Source organism: Pleurodeles waltl, chromosome 10 (genome assembly GCF_031143425.1).
Source record: "Pleurodeles waltl isolate 20211129_DDA chromosome 10, aPleWal1.hap1.20221129, whole genome shotgun sequence".
Classification (NCBI taxonomy): Eukaryota; Metazoa; Chordata; class Amphibia; order Caudata; family Salamandridae; genus Pleurodeles; species Pleurodeles waltl.
The window spans coordinates 786,018,524-786,031,560 of NC_090449.1; positions in this window are offsets into that span (position 1 = coordinate 786,018,524).

Consider the following 13,037-nt stretch of genomic DNA (forward strand, 5'->3'; position numbering starts at 1 on the left):
TCAATCCCGAAAACCTTCATCGTTACCCACAGACAGACCCACACTACATGACTGAAAGTCTTCTCGGCCTCTACCTAACTTCTTACCCAATATTCCCACAACATCAAAGCCAGCAATTGCCGTATTAGTGTGGTTCATAGTATCCCTTTCTGGTAAAAAAAACATGTTGTTGCTGTGAACTACATCTGACAAAAGAGGAGCAAGCCGGGTAGGTAGAATTTTAGTGAATATCTTTGAGAATATCTTTGAGTTTGAGTCTGCATTGATCAGGGAAATAGGTCAGCTCTTGTCAACGGGAGGCTTACCCTTCTTAAGGAATACTATGATGTTAGTCATATTCCAAGTGGCAGGCACTTCCCTGTTTCTATCAATATGCTGTATTACACTTAAAAAGGAGGAAAATATGATGTTCTTTCACACTTTAAAGAATTTCAGTGGGATAGAGTCCTCCCCTAGTGCCTTACTCTGATGGTGATGCCGTGAAGGCAGACTCAATTCCCACAGCAGAGATATCTTCTTGCAATGCTGATGCCTGAGAGTCCCTTAAATGTGGCAGTCTGCAACCTAAAAAGTGTGCCTTAAGCCTGGGCAGACTAATCTGTTGGGGTTGTCTATATAGTTCCTGATAAAAAGCCAAGAACTGATCTACAATGGCCTGAGGGTGTCTTTATGTTGTTCCATCACTACCTGTGATACAGTGAATTATTCACTTTGCCTTTCTATCTGACATTTGGTGTGCTCAGATTCGACCAATCCACTACCCATCCCCGTATTGGAGCGCCTTTTTTTAGATAGTTGGTGGCCACCTTCTCTCTCAGATTCCACCCAAGAAGAGACCTTTTATTGATTAAATGGACATGAAGAGCACATTCATCAGGACCCCCCAGTTCTTATTGCCTGAGCATGTAGTATTTCCAGCTGTAGAATTGCTTGGCTAAGCACACTGACACTTCTTGCATGTCCTGATTTTTACTAAAGATAAACTGAGCTGTAATCCCCCTTATATAAGCCATCATCGTATCCCACACCACCAACTACGAAGCTGTACCCACATTAATACTCAAACATTTGCTGAGGGAGTCAGACATATGGTTGCAATAATCCGAGTTCATAAGAAGGTGTCGGGGAAAGGTGAACCTGCACCACTCTCCCCCAACTGTGATAACATTCAGTGTCAATAGGATAGGATTATGATCGGACGTGACCGTAGGGCAGACTTGCATTTCTATATATTGTAGCAAATGTCCTTTAGCAAACACCATATCTATCCTGGAATAACGCTTATGCAGAGAGGAGTAAAAAGTATAGCCTTGTGAAGTAGGATATAGCGCTGGACCGATATCTATCAGCCCATATAAATGGGATAGTAACAGGATAGATGACCTAGTTTTGAGAATGCACGAGGCAAGATGGTTAGTAGAATCAATGCTTTAATCCATCACACTATTAAAATCACCTGTTAAGAGTAGCTCAATGCAGCCCTCCCCAAAACACTTAAGTTTTTTGGGGGGGTTTTGCAGTAGGTGTTTTTCTGCCCTGTTGGGTGCTTGTTTTTTTTTTGTTTTATGTTTGGTCCAGTGAACCTCTTGTTAAAAAATCAGCAAAACAAAAAGAAGAAAAACAAGTTATTTTGAGAACTAATTTCCATTTTAATCTAATAAAGGGTTGGTTATTATCATAACTGTTTACTTACATCCGCAGGTAGTAATATATACAACGGAAGAGTAAAGGGGAAGGTAAATGAACAATAAGTTACATTATGTAGGGACATGTATATAAGGATTAGTACTTTTGCATTGTAAGGTTCATATTTAAATTCGTTACTTTATTTAAAACAGCAACAATGGGTCCAGGCGCAGCTGGGGGAAGATGGCTGGATGATCCCACCACTGTGAGCTCCTCCTTTCTGACCGCTCTCATGGTCATAGCTGCTGACTGCTGGTGAGACATCTGGCTCATGAATAATGTGCTCCAGATTACCGGCTAATTGCATGTAGATGTAACAGACTGTGTTCTGCAAACCCACCTGATACTTGGAGCCTCCCAGGGGCCGCATATGCTGTGGTTGTACGTGGGCCTGCAGCATTGCTCCGGAGAATTCAGTGCTCTGCCCCAGGTTTTTCACTTACTTGCTGCTGGGCTGGGACTTGCAATACTATGGCACTGCTGCGCTCAAAACTGCTTTGTTGCGGCCATGGGGCTTGCAATCCAGTTAAGGCCTGCATCAGTGTTAACTCCATGGAAGTAGCCATGGAGGCAGCTGCAAATGGATCTGGCTCTCTACAGTCTGCAACAAATGGTTGCGCTTCACAACTTGGATGCCCAATTTTGGAACAATATAAATCAGGTACAGCAGCAGGTTTGCTCAAGGCATATGTTAAGGGACAACCGATCTTAGAAGAGGAGCCTTCCATATCAGATGTGTTAATGGCCGTGGCCCCGGATGGTGGAGCTGAACAGCCTTCAAAAACTTTAGCCTCAGACAGCAACATTGTAGCAGGGGCTCTGTAATCTCTATTTATGCAACATTCTAGCAATCCCCAGTCCTGCACACTTGGTGTCTCTGCTTGCGGGAGCCATTTGGAGATAGTGTCAGCAGAATGCCCTGGTGCTGGCTCTGATGTAATTCAGTGGGTACAGTGGGGGCTATGTCATGTGACAACACAGGGGGAGGAAGTGGTGTGATTGAGGGAGCTAAGTTGGGGGATACAAGTAACTGCTTGACGGGGTCAATAGGGCCAATAGTGCCCTAGTCTACATCAATTTGGCAGATTGTGGAATTGGATCCTCTCACCCCTGGCTTTGTTAGTCCTGACACTCCAATTTTTCTAACCGGTGGTGTAAATTGCTGTAAAGCCAACACCTGGCTACAAACCAGGATCTAACAGAATATGTCATTGTCCCATCTCCAGCAAAAAGTCACAGGCAGATGGATGTACGCGGATGGAGCAATCTCAAGAAACTTAAGAAGGCTCAAAAGGGACCTCAGCCTGATAAGGTGACACCCTCGCGGAAGAGACGTTGGGTGGTAAGCAGTGGCACCAAAGGCAGCCCGCTGCGAGACTGGGTCATGTCAAAGGGAGATGGGAAAGCCTTAATTTCCTAGCTGTATATTGTGCAGATGGAGCGTCAGTTATTAACAGCTGTGGACAAGCAACGGGCTGTAAAGCTGTGCTCTCGAGCTCCCTCCAGCCCTGACTGTTTGGCACTTCCTGAGATCAGTCTCAATTGTTCCTATGGTCCCCCCTCTTGTTATTCATCAGTGGCTTTTACAGACTCTTCACTAGTAGATGGCACACAGGAGCAATTGTTTCTGACAATATTACAAGTGTTCCAAGCTCAACGGGCAAAGGACCAACAGCACTATGCCCAAGTCAGAGCAGAGCAGATAATGAGTCAATCCAGCAGTCCTTGGTTAAAGTTACTGGTAAAGTGATGACCCTATCAACAGAAATCCTGGAGTTACAGCAGCAAGTAGCCAATGCAGAGGAAGTGGGTTTAGCCACTGTGAAATTTTTCACAATTGCTACTTGGCACTGGTTCAGTATAAAATTGATGATTTGGAGACTTGCCAGCAGAGGAACAATCTTCTGGTTTTTGGAATTCTGGAAGGGAGAGAAGGTGATGGTCCCAGAAACTTTATGGTGCCGTTGTTTGGGAAGGCATTTCTGGATCTGTCAGACTGGGACATAGATTCACAAATACAACGGGTGCATCGACTCCCCATAAATTGGAATAATAATGCAGCTACCTTTAATGCATTTTTTCTCTGTGGGTGGGCAGCTTGGCAGGGTTGTAGATGACCGTGGGGAAGTCACGGGAGGTAGGCTTTCAGGGATATCTCTACCATCAACTGTCGTGGGTTGGAGATGATTCCCTTAGCTAGATATTCAGAGGGTTTGTTGGGGGTGGGTTTGTGGGGGGGGGTTACACTATGTAGACGCATGTCAGATATTCTTGCAATTGGTAGGTTGGTTGTGGCATGGGGTGAAACTAGTCAGAAATGTCAAGCAATTCAATTTGGATGGACTGTTAAGAGTATACATGGATTGGCGATTAAGGCAAGGGTTAGTTATCTTTTGTGTGAGTTACTGCAATGGGCAGATTAAAGTGTATGTGCTGGACCGTATCTGGCTTTAACCCAGCTAGCAAACAAAAGTTAATACGAGAAGAGATGAAAATCTATAGCCTGCATCTGCTCTCTCTAACTGAGACTCAGCTGGTTTACAAGGACCTTCTTAAGCAACGTGGCTATAATATGATCATAAGTACATCTCAAACTGTTTCCATCTAGGGCGCTGCAATTATGATAGCTAAGAGTCCAGAGTTTAAGATATTGAGAGCTGTTTCAGATATGAAAGGGAGGTAGGAGATCACGCAGCTAGTAATATGTGGCCAGAAATATGTGGTTTGCACTGTTTACGGCCCAAATGTTGATAAGCAGGGGTCCTAGATATGCTTTGTTCTGAACTTTTGGACTATGGACTATGGTCCATAATCAAAGATTACATATATAGGACACTAGTAGATTCGAACAACTATAATTCGCCATTTGCACCTCCATATTACAATGTATGTATGATTGCTATAACTATTGTATTTCAAATGTTTGTGTACGTTAAATGTGTTGTTGTAATACAATAACCTCTAACTATAACTAAGTTGTACCCTTTCTTTGTGAATTGGGCATATTAATCTTAATAATTTCTTAAAAATAGTAATATTTTATTTTAAAGATGAAAAACGATTTTTTAAGAATGGAAAAAGTTTTTTTAAAGTAATATAGAACCCTATTATCTAAGATCTATATAAATAATTAATTCATCTAATGCTCTGAATTGAATCACGACCTCTATGCTGTACCTATTACTTGGATCATACAATGACATCGCCTCTCATTCTGTTTGTAAGATCTCAATAAATCTATTGAGCTAAACCAATATATTTGTGTCTAAAAAAGCCTTTTACCTACTGATGTGTGTGCAAACCCCCAACCCACACCTCTGTGCTATAATTGCAGTTATAAAATATTTAAAGTACAAAAATATTGTTTAAGAAAAATATTAAATACAAACACATCCAGCAAACCAATTCAACCCAGATGTACATTCATCTGCTCACTCAAATTTAAACCCATAGGGCTCAGGGTGTTAAGCCTAATAATCATTTTAGATTCTAGAATCCTCATTTTTCTCTCTCTATTGTCACCCCTAGCAGTAGACTTAACCTGATCAATAACCACAAAACTCAGCAGCCGTTCATCCCCATTGTGTTTCTCATGAAAATGTCTTGCCACTGGATAGTTTCGATCATGGTTGCGAATGGCTCTAATGTGTTCCTAAACCATTTTCTTAGCTTTATGTATTGTACTGCCCACATACAGTTTCTTACATGGGCATAACAAACAATATATACAAAAATCTGTGTTGCAATTTGTGACAGATCGAACAATATACAAATGACGACGAGATATGCTTTTTAGTTTGTGGTGGAATTTATTCTAAGATTAAGGTGGAAGAAAGACAAAAAACTAGAAGTATGTAATCAAGCGGGCGGGTTTCCTTAGGGTTTTCGGTGTTGCGGTTCAGTTCCTGTAGTGTTGATTTAGTTTCAATGTTTCTTTTCCCGGGAGACGTCTGGCGGATCCCCTCAGGTGGATTCCCGGGTACCGGAAAACAAAGGAAAACAACACCCGGGTAAGTATGGGGTTTTACCAAAAAGGATTATTTCACTCTTTCACTGTAGTCTTGTCTGGGTATGGGTAGGAACGATAAGGAGGGGTGTCTGTGAGGAGTTGGGGGGGGAGGGGGGATAAGTGCTCTCACTCTCTAATTATAGATTGTGTGGGGTGCCCATGTGTGCTCGTTATCGTGCCCCTTTCGGTTCCCTCCCTTTCCACTTCTATATTCCCTTCCCCCCCTTAGTCTGAAGTGGCCTTTGTTTTGGTCCACAAGGACCGTACCTTGGTGAGCCACGACCCTCCTGGGTCGTGGCTGGCGTTGTGGCGTTCCTCTGCTGTGGTCTCTTCTCCTGCCGTCTTTTGTTTGGTCTCCCTCTCCTGGACTCTCCTCTCCTGCTCCTCCGGTCTCCTCTCCTGGGCTCTCCTCTCCTGCTCCTTCTCCTGGGCTCTCTTCTCCTGCTCCTTCTCCTTCTCCTGGGCTCTCCTCTCCTCCTCCGTCTCCTGTCTCTCCTCCTCGGCTCTCCTCTCCTCCTCCGTCTCCTGTCTCTCCTCCTCGGCTCTCCTCTCCTGCTCCGCCTCCTGTCTCTCCTCCTCGGCTCTCCTCTCCTGCTCCACCGTCCCTCTTCTGGTGCCGTCCTCCCTTTTGTTTATGCCGCGCCGGGAAACCCATCCGGTTTCCCGGGCAACGGCCTGCCCCCTGCCTCGGTCGGATCGCGTCGCCCCGGCAACGGGGAGACGCGGACATGACGCATCGGCCTGCTCCGATGCGTCATGACGAGCCGCGGCTGCCGGGGACACCCGGTTACACACCCCTTCCCAAGAACGGTCCTGATCGAGGACCGAGGTAGAGTCTGGGTATCTGGAGAGATAATCAGCCGGGGCCTGTTGGGGACCAGGGATGTGACGGACCTGAAACGAAAAGGGTTGGAGTTCAAGGAACCACCTCAAGATCCGTGAATTCGTATCTTTATGAGCCGACAACCAAGTGAGGGGAGCATGATCTGTATAGAGAATAAAAGGGCGACCCAAAAGGTAATACTGCAAGGTGTCTACAGCCCATTTGATGGCCAAACATTCCTTTTCAATCGTGGGGTAATGGCGTTCCCGAGGAAACAGTTTCCTGCTAATATACACTATCGGGTGATCCCTACCGTCCCCATCGGGCTGGGTCAGTACCCCTCCTAGCCCGACATCAGAGGCGTCTGTATAGAGGTGGAACGGTTTCGAGAAATCGGGGCACCGTAGGATGGGCTCTCTAGTCAGAAAGGCTTTTAACTGTTCAAAACTAGTCTCCTGTTGATCCGAAAAAGGGGCTAATTGATTAGGACGAGATTTAGCCAGAAGATCTGTAAGGGGGGCGGCTAGGGTGGAATAATTGGGAATGAATCTTCGATAGTAGCCGACCAACCCTAGGAAGGAACGCAAATCTTTCTTCGTTGCAGGGCTAGATGCATTGAGAATAGCTTCTACCTTTTTAGATTGTGGCTGGAGGTTCCCTTGACTGATTTTGTATCCTAAGTACAGTATGTCAGGCTGACCGATAATGCATTTTTTTGGATTGGCAGTTAACCCTGCCTGTCTCAGAGTATGGAATATCTGCTGCAAATGTAGTAGATGATCATTCCATGTTTCACTGAAAATAACTACGTCGTCTAAGTAAGCAGCTGAAAAATGTCGAAAGGGGTTTAGGAGGCTGTCCATTAACCGTTGAAATGTTGCTGGGGCTCCATGCAGTCCGAACGGCAACACTGTGAAGTGGTACAGGCCTGACTGCGTGGCAAAGGCCGTTTTCTCTTTATCTTCTGCGGCTAGTGGAATCTGCCAATATCCTTTAGTTAAATCTAGGGTGGACATGTATTTTGCTTTTCCTAGTTTTTCTAATACATCATCCACCCTGGGAATCGGATAAGTATCGAACATGGAATGTTCGTTGAGTTTCCTGAAGTCGATGCAGAACCTAATAGTACCATCAGGTTTTGGTCCCAGGACAACTGGGGAGCACCAGGGACTAGTAGAAGGCTCTATTACTCCTAACTCTAGCATCTTTTGGACCTCGTCCTCCATAATCTGTTTCCTGGCCTCTGGTATACGATATGGTCGTAACCGGACAATTGTACCTGGTGCAGTCCGTATTTTATGGGCAATCAAAGAGGTTTTGCCTGGCACTATGGAAAAAAATGATCTGAAATGTTCCAGTAGACTGAATACCTGTTCCCTCTCTAATTTTGTTAACGACGAGTTCACTGTGGGTAGATTCTCCCCAATAGTGGTCTCGGTCGGGCAAAATTCAATTTGAACCCTCCCATTGGGACATAGGAACCGGCCCACGGCTTCGGTCGAGTTAGAGCCCTCGGGTTCTTCCCATTTTTTTAATAGATTTATGTGATAAATCTGGGTTTTCTGCGGCGTGGTCGAGATTTCAATTAGGTAAGTGACCGGGGAAACGGCTCGTAGTACTTTATGTGGACCCTGCCATTTTGCTACCAATTTGTGTTCAGACGTGGGGCGCATTATAAGTACCTGATCTCCTGGTAGTAGAACTCTTAATTTACTCCCTCGATAGTAATATTGTTTTTGGTTCTGTTGGGCATGTTCCATATTTACTCGGACTGTATCCCATAACCCTTGTAACTGAGACCGTAAGTCGTGGGCATATTCTAACAAGGGTTTCCCCCCTTCCTCCGCCTCCTCTTCCCAAGCTTCTATGGCCATGTCCAGCAGGGATCGGGGCTGTCTTCCGAACACGAGTTCAAAAGGACTGTGTCCGGTAGATGCCTGTTCATGGGTACGTATTGCATACAAGACCAAGGGCAACTTTTGATCCCAGTCTTTACCTGACTCCTCTACTACTTTTCTTAGCAGGGTTTTTATGGTACGGTTGTACCGTTCTACCAGTCCATCGGTCTGTGTATGGTACACCGAGGTGCGAATTTGGGAAATGCCTAACGTTTTGCACACCTGCTTCATGAGTGTAGACATGAAAGGAGTTCCCTGATCAGTGAGTATTTCATGTGGAAATCCTACTCGAGAAAATACATTAATCATTGCTTGGGCTACTGTTTTGGTTGTCATACTTTTTAATGGAATGGCCTCTGGGTATCGGGTGGCATAATCTACCATGACTAGGATATATGTGTGCCCTTTCGTGGAGGGAACTATGGGACCTATCAAGTCCATTCCCATCCTACTAAACGGAACGTCTATGATGGGTAATGGCATGAGAGGCGCTTTTCTAGGTCTACCGGGTTCGGTAAGTTGGCACCTGGAACATTGGGAGCAAAATTTTCGTATGTGGGCAAAAACCCCCGGCCAATAAAACCGCCGGAGGAGATACTCTTCTGTTTTTTCCCTTCCGAAATGACCTCCTCCGGGTTGACAGTGGGCTAGGGTTAAAACATGTTCTCTATAGTGCTCGGGCACTAACAACTGTTGCTTACGGTCCCCGGAGCGATTAGTGGTTATGCGATATAAGAGGTTTTTTCTAATTAAGAAGTAGGGACCCACCTCTTCGGTTTCTTCTGATTTGGCCGACTTCCAAGCTTGAGCGAGAGAAGGATCTTCTCTTTGTCGTTGGGGAAACCCGACAGGCACTTCATGTGTCTCGGCAATCAGACCTGGGGTTGTGCTATGTGCCTCTTTCTCTCGGTGGTTTGCTTTTTCAACACGTTTCTCCCTACGTGACAGTTTCCTACGGGTAGAGGGGGGCTCTAGGTCGCTGTCCGAAAAAGGGGCACCCTTCCACCAGTCCTGGGTCAGGGTTGGTTGTCGAACGTGATCCAGGATCTCCTGAAAATGTTCGTAATCCGTCCCAATAATACATTCCTCTATCAGATCTGAGATTATACCCATAGAAAGGCTGTCCCTGTAGTTCCTCCACTCTACTGTCAGGGCCTGTAAGGGGTATCTCTCCTTATCCCCATGAATGCAGCAAATAGTCACCCAATGTTCGACTTCCTGGTCTGCTAGGGCTAGGAGATCCTTCCTTATCACGGATTGACTGCATCCGGAATCTATAAGGGCGTAAACCATTCGACCATTGACATTTAAGGACTGTTTAAATTTGGGGTTGCCCTGGCCTGTACACAGCACCCGTCGTCGGGTAACTCCAACCTCCATGGGTTCACTAGTGTCTTGTTTCCTGGGACACATACGGGCAATGTGTCCCCATTCCCCACAGTTATAACACTGGGGCCCCGGTACTGGTGGATGCTCGTAGGTTCTGCGAGGTACGGGTTCTTCGGGAAGGACTCTGGGAGTGCTTTTTGGGTTGGGGAGCCCCGGTTTTATGATGGGGCGGGTTGGCATATTTCGTACATCCACCGAACGATGGTATGCACATGCTAAGTCAATTGCCGTCTCCGTATTCACCTTGGGATGTTGACGGATCCAGTGTTTTGTGGCCGTAGGCAAGGCATCTAAATATTGTTCGAGGACAATGGTTTGGATTACGTCTTCCCGGCTATTCCCTGACGGACCCAACCATTTTAAAGCCAAATCGTTTACCCGATAGTAGAAGGTTCGGGGATCCTCGTTCGGTCCCCACTTGATTTTCCTGAATTTGATTCTATAATATTCCGTGTCATGCCCCACCCGCTCTAATATACTGGTCTTTATTTCGGAATATGGGGTTGTTCCCCCGGGATTCGCAGCTTGGTATGCGGCTTGTAGAATTCCTGTAAGCAGAGGGGCGACATACTGGCCCCATCTATCTTCCGGCCATTGTGCGGTTGAGGCCACCCTTTCAAAATTAGTGAAAAAGGAGTCGGGATCATCCCCTTCTTGATATTTTTGCAGGACGGAACTTGGGACATTGGGATGTACCTTAGTGGTAGCGATTGTCTCTGTTAGTTTCTTCATGGCCGTCTCGTGGACCAGTTGATTATTGGCCAGTATGGTTGCCTGACTTTTCAAAGCCGACTGTAAGGCTTCACGGTCCTCCTTAGCCTCCCTCTGGTGGGCCTCCCACACCAGTTGTAGGTGTCGTTGGCCTTCGGCCAACTGTTTTATCATGTCCTCCAGCGAGGGGGTGTCACTCATTGTGTATACTGTTCGATTGTCGAGGAGGATCTAGAATCTGATCCCACTTCTGACACCACTGTGACAGATCGAACAATATACAAATGACGACGAGATATGCGTTTTAGTTTGTGGTGGAATTTATTCTAAGATTAAGGTGGAATAAAGACAAAAAACTAGAAGTATGTAATCAAGCGGGCGGGTTTCCTTAGGGTTTTCGGTGTTGCGGTTCAGTTCCTGTAGTGTTGATTTAGTTTCAATGTTTCTTTTCCCGGGAGACGTCTGGCGGATCCCCTCAGGTGGATTCCCGGGTACCGGAAAACAAAGGAAAACAACACCCGGGTAAGTATGGGGTTTTACCAAAAAGGATTATTTCACTCTTTCACTGTAGTCTTGTCTGGGTATGGGTAGGAACGATAAGGAGGGGTGTCTGTGAGGAGTTGGGGGGGGAAGGGGGGATAAGTGCTCTCACTCTCTAATTATAGATTGTGTGGGGTGCCCATATGTGCTCGTTATCGTGCCCCTTTCGGTTCCCTCCCTTTCCACTTCTATATTCCCTTCCCCCCCTTAGTCTGAAGTGGCCTTTGTTTTGGTCCACAAGGACCGTACCTTGGTGAGCCACGACCCTCCTGGGTCGTGGCTGGCGTTGTGGCGTTCCTCTGCTGCGGTCTCTTCTCCTGCCGTCTTTTGTTTGGTCTCCCTCTCCTGGACTCTCCTCTCCTGCTCCTCCGGTCTCCTCTCCTGGGCTCTCCTCTCCTGCTCCTTCTCCTGGGCTCTCTTCTCCTGCTCCTTCTCCTTCTCCTGGGCTCTCCTCTCCTCCTCCGTCTCCTGTCTCTCCTCCTCGGCTCTCCTCTCCTCCTCCGTCTCCTGTCTCTCCTCCTCGGCTCTCCTCTCCTGCTCCGCCTCCTGTCTCTCCTCCTCGGCTCTCCTCTCCTGCTCCGCCGTCCCTCTTCTGGTGCCGTCCTCCCTTTTGTTTATGCCGCGCCGGGAAACCCATCCGGTTTCCCGGGCAACGGCCTGCCCCCTGCCTCGGTCGGATCGCGTCGCCCCGGCAACGGGGAGACGCGGACATGACGCATCGGCCTGCTCCGATGCGTCATGACGAGCCGCGGCTGCCGGGGACGCCCGGTTACACAATTATAATGGCCTTGAATCTGATAAGTTCAATGACCATTATCACCAATAATTTCAAAACAGTTGTTACTGTGCCTGCAAGCTTTACACTGTTTACAACAGAAAAACCCAGCAGGGTGGTCAAACATTTGAGCCCTCATATTGCCACTTGTGACCACATTATGACTTAGATCTTCTCTCAATGATCTACTCTTCCGAAAAGTGATCAAGGGCATATTGGATATAACATTGCTTAAAACAGAATCTGTATGTAGTATGTGCCAGCTTTTGTTTAAAATCTGTCTCATAGTTTGTGATTGATTGGAGTATGTGGTAATGAATCTCACACACTGCTCGCTTCTATCTTTTTCCAACCTAGGGTATAACAAGTGCTCCCTCTCTATATTGTCTGCCTTCCTTTTGGCTTGTAAGATATCTTACTATTATAACCTCTATCTTGGAAACGCTTAACCATGCTCTCACTTTCTTTCTGATAATCCTCCCACGTGCTACATAATCTACGCGCTCTCAAGAATTCTCCGAAAGGTATGCTATCAATAAGCTACGGTGGATGTGCACTATATGCATTTAAAAGACTATTCCCAGCAGTAGCTTTTCTGTGCAGTTTAGTCCTTAACGATTCCTCATGGACCAGCACATCAACATCCAAAAATTGAATTTGTTTCTTGCTGCATTGTTCACTCAAATGTAAATTGTATTCATTCATATTCAAAGATGACACAAAACTCCTCGCAGACTCCTCATCACCTCTCCAAATCACAAAGATGTCATCAATATAACGACACCACAAAACAACATTCTTATCAAAATCCGGTACAATGGTGGATATCTGTTCTTCCCACCAACCCATGACCAGATTCGCATAACTTTGGGCGAAACATGTCCCCATCGCTGTACCCTGAATCTGTCTGTACAGCTTGTCATCAAATATAAAGAAGTTGTTATTCAAACAGAAGCTGATCATGTCACAGATCATCTCTGTATGCATCAAATACGAGAGTGATCTTGCCCTTAAAAAATGTTGAATCGTTCGTAACCCTAATTCATGTTGAATACAAGTGTACAGGCTAGTGCCATCCATAGTAAGGAGAAGGAAATCATCTCCCCATTGGATGCCATCAATCATTTTCAAAAACGGAGTCGTATCTTTTATGTAAGATGGAAGACTCTCTACAAAAGGTATCAAAAAATAATCTATATATATAGA